Source organism: Cylas formicarius, unplaced genomic scaffold (genome assembly GCF_029955315.1).
Source record: "Cylas formicarius isolate icCylForm1 unplaced genomic scaffold, icCylForm1.1 PGA_scaffold_4__25_contigs__length_36172078, whole genome shotgun sequence".
NCBI lineage: Eukaryota > Metazoa > Arthropoda > Insecta > Coleoptera > Brentidae > Cylas > Cylas formicarius.
In genome coordinates this window covers 23,196,910-23,203,021 of record NW_026844334.1, presented here as the reverse complement: position 1 = coordinate 23,203,021, position 6,112 = coordinate 23,196,910, and the positions used below count along the sequence as shown (strand labels likewise).

At 35.5% G+C, this 6,112-nt stretch overlaps 1 long non-coding RNA gene across 1 annotated transcript; it reads left to right on the top strand.

Annotated features, from left to right (window-relative positions):
* Positions 1 to 565: 565 nt before the first annotated feature.
* LOC132700990 (uncharacterized) lies at positions 566 to 4,209 on the top strand. Its single transcript, XR_009618706.1, has 3 exons — positions 566 to 805; positions 2,094 to 2,259; positions 2,313 to 4,209. It is a non-coding gene; the product is annotated as an uncharacterized LOC132700990 (long non-coding RNA).
* Positions 4,210 to 6,112: the final 1,903 nt, after the last annotated feature.

The window sequence follows — 6,112 nt, the reverse complement described above, 5'->3', positions numbered from 1 at the left end:
CTTATGCTGATAATACTTCTGAACCAATATAACAAAAAATGAAAATAAATATTCAATATGCGCATGCGCGAGTCATTTCAAAACTCGCATTCAACCAGTAAGTTCAAATATGTGAACTTTATGGGCAAGCGCGGGCGATTATTCTTTTCTGTATGAGAATGTCATAGCTGACTTAGCAGTATTCATTTCATGGTTCCTATGCAATAGTTCTATGAGACCAACGCTGCTAGTGATAGTACCACTCGGCTTTTCCATGGTTATGACATCTGCGTGGAACTAAATTTGTAAATTTATATTTTTGAGGTTTACCAAAATCAAATTCGAACGAAATGAAACTTTGGGTGCGTGACCTTTGGAACAAAAGAATGTGCCCGAAACGTAATTTACTACAGACCTGGCAATATCGCATGGCAGAATCGGTCGCAATAAAATGCGATTGTTAACCTTGATTCTAACCATGTAACAAGGAGGGACGCGAGGCAGGAAGGGGCCCGTCCCCCCCTCAAAAAACTACCAGACGGCAAAAAAATTTCGGCGGTTGCGTGGCCGTTAGAAATGACGCGACGAAGGAAATAATTTCAGAGCGGGTTTCTATTTTGCGAATTTTTTATGCAAGGTTGTCCAACGGCGCGACGGTATTAGAACTCAGTGTTGCCAATTCTTTGGCCAAGACTTGGAATGGTTTATCATCATTCTCTCTGGCGACCACTACTAGCAAGTTCTAAGTCAATAAGTTTACTGTGTTTATTTTCTATGGAGTGGAATTTTCACCGAGTGCATCTTCAAGTCATTAAACTTTTATGGGGTAAGTAAGATTACATCAGATTAACATCAAACTTCAGATAAGTCAAAGATAAATCGAGATACATCAAAAACAACATCGAAGAATAAAACAAGTTTGAGGAGTATGTCCAGAGAAGGAATATTTAAAAGTGATAAATTATATATTATACATCAGCTATCAAAAAGAAGTGTATAAATTTATTTTATGCATTGGTCCTCGAGTCAAATTAAAAAAAAACGATGATTAAGTAAATAACTAAGAAACAAACGACTTCCAAATTATATTTGAAAATAGAGAAAATACTGGCAACATCGCAACGCGTTGTCGCTACAGTAAACTTGCAGTTGGTCGAAAATGCGTCGAAGATGGATGTGTTTTGTGCGAATAATATACGCGGTTTTAGAAAAAATATACCAACTTTCAGTTCCATAGTATTATTTTACCTTAATAATTAGCAATACGTAATGATCTACCTAAAAATTGGGAATGAAGGGGTGAATAAAACCAAATACAAGAACAATGTCTAATCACAACTTTTTGGTTAGACAGCTACCACTGCGCTTTATAATCTTTAGGAGTTAACAGCCACTGAAGGACCATTGATGTTTTTACATACTGGAAGCTAAATTGTTAAGTTCCAGAAAGTCAGCCCCTAGTTTTCAGTAACTAATCTTTCCTCTCTGCCCTATGTCCTTTCCTCATTCTTCTGCACTCACTATCGTCCGAAATGCTGATTTTGGATATGTATAATCTTTGTAGTTGCAGAGTTCTTAGGTTTGCCCTGCTCCTGCCTAACAGCGTGTCAGGTCAGTTGAGCGGGATATTCTATTAATGTTTTGTTGGAGAGCTTCCTCTGCTTCAAGAGGTTTGCTTTTTCGTTTTGCTCCAGACCACAGTATCCATGTAACCATGTGACCTTATATCTTCTCCATCATGCAGCTTCTTACTTTTTCAGAGGAGCATCGAGGCGATTTCAATACCTTCAATAATATATACGTTTCTCTAACAAATACGTGTTTAAAATGTAGAATTAATTTAATTATTAAAACAAATTATACCGTTAAAAATGATTCAAGGAGGCCATACTTATCTATCGTTTTGTAATACGGCCATCAACGCTGTAGTAAAGCGCAGACAATTGAAATTTATCACATGGGTCAACGAAATACGCTATAGAATTTTACGCAACAAGTATGGTAAACAGCATTTGAGTCACGAGTTTATTTGGCAGTGATTAATAAGCGAGTGACTGAAAAAGTTTACCAAATGTGTTGCATACTATACTTTTTCTGCGACAGTTAGTTTTTAGGTACATTTTTGTAAAACCATACGAATATATTCACTGACATGACAAACGTCAAAATTCAAGCCGTGCTTTAATATTTCCGAACCCATCCGATCGCTTCCAAACCCTTGTAGTAATATCCCGGAAATGTTCGAAGTGGCTCGGATCCATGGGAAACGAAACTCAAGTGGTAAAATAATACTTTCCGCAAGCTAGATTTGTGTATAATTAGGTATTTTGCAGAAGGGAGTAGAACAAATTTTTTGCGCGCACCCAATATCTAACTTCAAAAACCAATTGACCAAAAAGTAAAAGCCACCGTGTACGGATTCCGCTTCACCACTGCAGCAACAGAGGTGCCGGGAGCGACGCGAGTAATAGAACGCCAGGCCCAACTTTGCTTTTATGAAGAACAGTTTAAATGCACCAACTTGTTTGATTGAAAATGTATGATCGATCCTCGTATGATGACGATTGCCACACTCTTGAAGTTTCACGGTAAAAAAATCCTCAACCGGCTAAATATAGCGATAGGCCCGCGGATACATTCGGTGTAAACAACACGCTGCTGTTCTTTTTGTTACGCTTTTTTTGCACTAAATTTCCATCGTAAATGTTTCGTGGGTAATCCCTTTTAATGCTAATTATGAGCACCTGTATTCCACCGTTCAATTACAATATTTATAACCACCAACCAAAAGTGTGGATTGATTGAAAATGTTCCTTATTTGATTTATCCAAAGTGTTTTTATTGTGGCTAGAATTGTGAGACTCTTTACAAATTTGGTGACTTTAATTAGCTACATCAACGACATGCAGAAAAACATGTTGACTTTGGACTGCTTTATTTTACAAAAATCTTATTACGTATTGGTTAACGGCGAATAATTTAAATAACCACTTTTAAAAGCGGCAAAGCACTTTGATGATGGGTTTTGCGTTGTGTTAACTTGCAATTTGTATTATTTCAATTCAAATTTATATTATATCCTCGGGAAGCTTCTCTTTGAAAGATTATTATTTTTCTTCTTAGAATTTTAATTTTCTCTTTTTCAACTAGCCAATTATAAAATATGACCTTTCTTCAAATTTTAATTTCCTTATAGATATTTACTATTATTAATGTTTAATTATAAATCCTCCTGAATTTCTGGGAAGCAAGGAAAGAGTTGTCACAATTCATAGAAACTGTAAAATTTAAGATCAGAGAAACTTTGGAAATTTCTTCTTTTGAAAACGAAGGCATTCGATGTGAAGATGGCGTGTAAAATATGTTTTAACTGCCATATTTGTTTTCACTCGCACTTTATTCATACCAAGTTTCGACAGGATTTGGTGTACTGTTGTGTATTGTGATCGGTTTATAGCATAGAAAATATATGTATAAGAAGTATTCAACAATTAAATTATTGCTCAATACATTCGCTGTTTTCTAATCAATTTTGGCATTTTGATATTTACATATTGTCAATTGTCATTTTAACGACCTTTCCTGCGTGTTGAAATAGCGCCACGAATGGGTCTATTAGTAAATCGCCTGCGCATTTGCATTTTCAACTTACAATTAAGTTAAGTTAGGAGCAGAAAGTTAGAGTACGATTATTTGTTCATTCTTAGTTCTTTATTATTCATTGAGTTTTGTAAACTGCTTTATACGTTTGCATTGCGTTAAACAAAATACATTTTGAATTCTTGTTGGTTAATTGTTAATTTACGATTTTTTGATTTTAGTATGAATATTGTGTCTTCTTCAAAATATAACTTTTCCCAAGGGTAGTAATGTTTTTTAGAAAGTCCAAGGTAATTGCGAAACATATTTTTTAAAAATTCCCTCCCTCACTCAATAGAGAAACGAAAAGGAAAACCTCGAACAAAATTGATGCAAAATTGATAACTAATAATTTCTTCTAGTTATTAAAGCTCATTGAGGCAATTCTAGCAGTCATCTGACAAATTAGAAAGTGTTTGTTTTCTTTAAAGGCGACGTTGACAAAAACACTGCCAAGGTCTACAAAATTTTTGTATAAAAACAATTTTCGCCGTTGTAAAGCCCATTGTAAAGCAAATATAATAGCTTCACTTTATGTGACAGAATGAATAGAAATTCTTTGGAGTATATGTGTGTATTTTAGAGAAAAGAATGTTGTGATCTTTGTTAGTTTTTGAATTTTTTCCCTTAATCTTTCTAAAAATAAAATATATTCTTTACTAGTTGTTATTATTGGTAGTTAGTTACCTGGGGTAGGAGGCTTTTGAATCGCTATACTGCTTGACGAACTCTGCGCTGCTCATAGAAACTAATAAAATAGGAAATAGAAGAAATGAAGTGGCTGTCACATATCCTCGGCAATGCTCGCCCATCAATTTTCGCGACTCAGTGTTTGCCCCGTCTGTTACTTTAGAATCACGCGAAAACGCATTTTGCACGCTGCAGCTTTTACGAGCCAACTGGGCGGCTTTTTGCCGCTGCAGCCGCCATCTTTAAGTCCTTTAAAATAAGGGGCTCAGGGGGCTTAAGGAAGTTTAAGGGGGAGGTTTACGATCGCCCCGGTCCTCCTTTGTTTTCCTGATGGTCTCTGCAGATATGAAAGTGGGTTTGGGAATAGCTAAACGTTGAGTTAAAGTCAGTTGTTCTGAGGATTGCGGTTAGCAAGGACAAAAAGCAGTCCTGAAATTAATAGTCGCCGTTTTTAGATTTGGTAGCCATCCGACCAAGCAAGTCTTTTATTTCCATTGACTGCGACAAGAAATATCAGAAAATTAGAAAAAAAGCAAGCCAATAGTAAAGTCATACAAATCAATATATACAGAAAACATAAAAATTAATAATCACAACAGAGCAAATGAGAGCAATAAAGTCTGTGCTGCATTGAAAAGAAAGTTATTTGCTTTGAAAATTTCAATTTTTTGAATGCATTTTCGACCTTAAAATGTACTATGAAGTATGTCTGTTGCATAAGACGCTGATTTCTTTAATTTTATTATCGCTTTTATTATTGGTAGGAATTTGAACTTCAGACTCTTGACGATCGTTTCTAGTTCAACAGTTTCGTTATGTATCCTAACTAGCAAAGGTTATATTTAGATCGTCCAACAAAAAATACATCAGCTCACTTCTGCTTCTGTTCGATATTAAACGGCTGTTGTTGCAGTAGACCCACATAGTGCTGACAGCCTCCGCAGACAATCTGAACAATACAGCCGTATAGTATGCGAATAGCAAAACATAATTATTAATATTTAAACTTAAAAAATAATGTAATCTATTTAATTAGGAACGTCAGATCAAATAGATCATGACCCAGAAATATGGTCCGAGCTATTTCCCTTCAGAAGAATTTTTTGTTACCGTTGGTACAGAAAAAATTGATCCATCCGATACTATTACAACTCAGTCCACATCTATCAAGTTTATTTAAGAGTCAATTAAAATCAATAACATCAAATGTCTTTGAAAATAAAAAAAAGGGAGGTAATCATCGAAAGTCAAATCAAAAACACACAATAAATAATTAAATTAGATTAACAGCTTCAATATCAGTGTTAAGGCCAGTTAGTATCTTACCCATTCAATCAAGGGTGTTAGAAACAAATATACATGCACATATGAGTGACTTCTTGTTCAAGAACACGATTGTCTCGGATACGCAGTCCGGATTTCGTAAAAAGAAGTCAAAAAGAACTAAAGTTTTGCTTTATCAGAGTGATTAAAATACAGTCTCTTGTTTTATTCTGTTGGATTACAGTAGAGTTTTTGATACTGTTGATACCGAAATCTTTGTCAAAATGTCTTTTCTTTTGGTCTTCTAAATTAATTATCTTTTACATTGACAGAATATCGCAACAGATTGTCTACGACAATAGTAAATCTAGTACCTAGTAAGTTTTCCATGTCACCGGGGGTGTTGACGTGGTCGCCCGTCACCCTGCCGATCCATCTCAGGCTCTCGGACGCGAGCTCCTCGTTGTAATTTGCGTTCACTTTTCGTTGGGTACTAGGTACAGATGGGACAGGGGGTACCCTGTGTCATAGAAAGGGTATT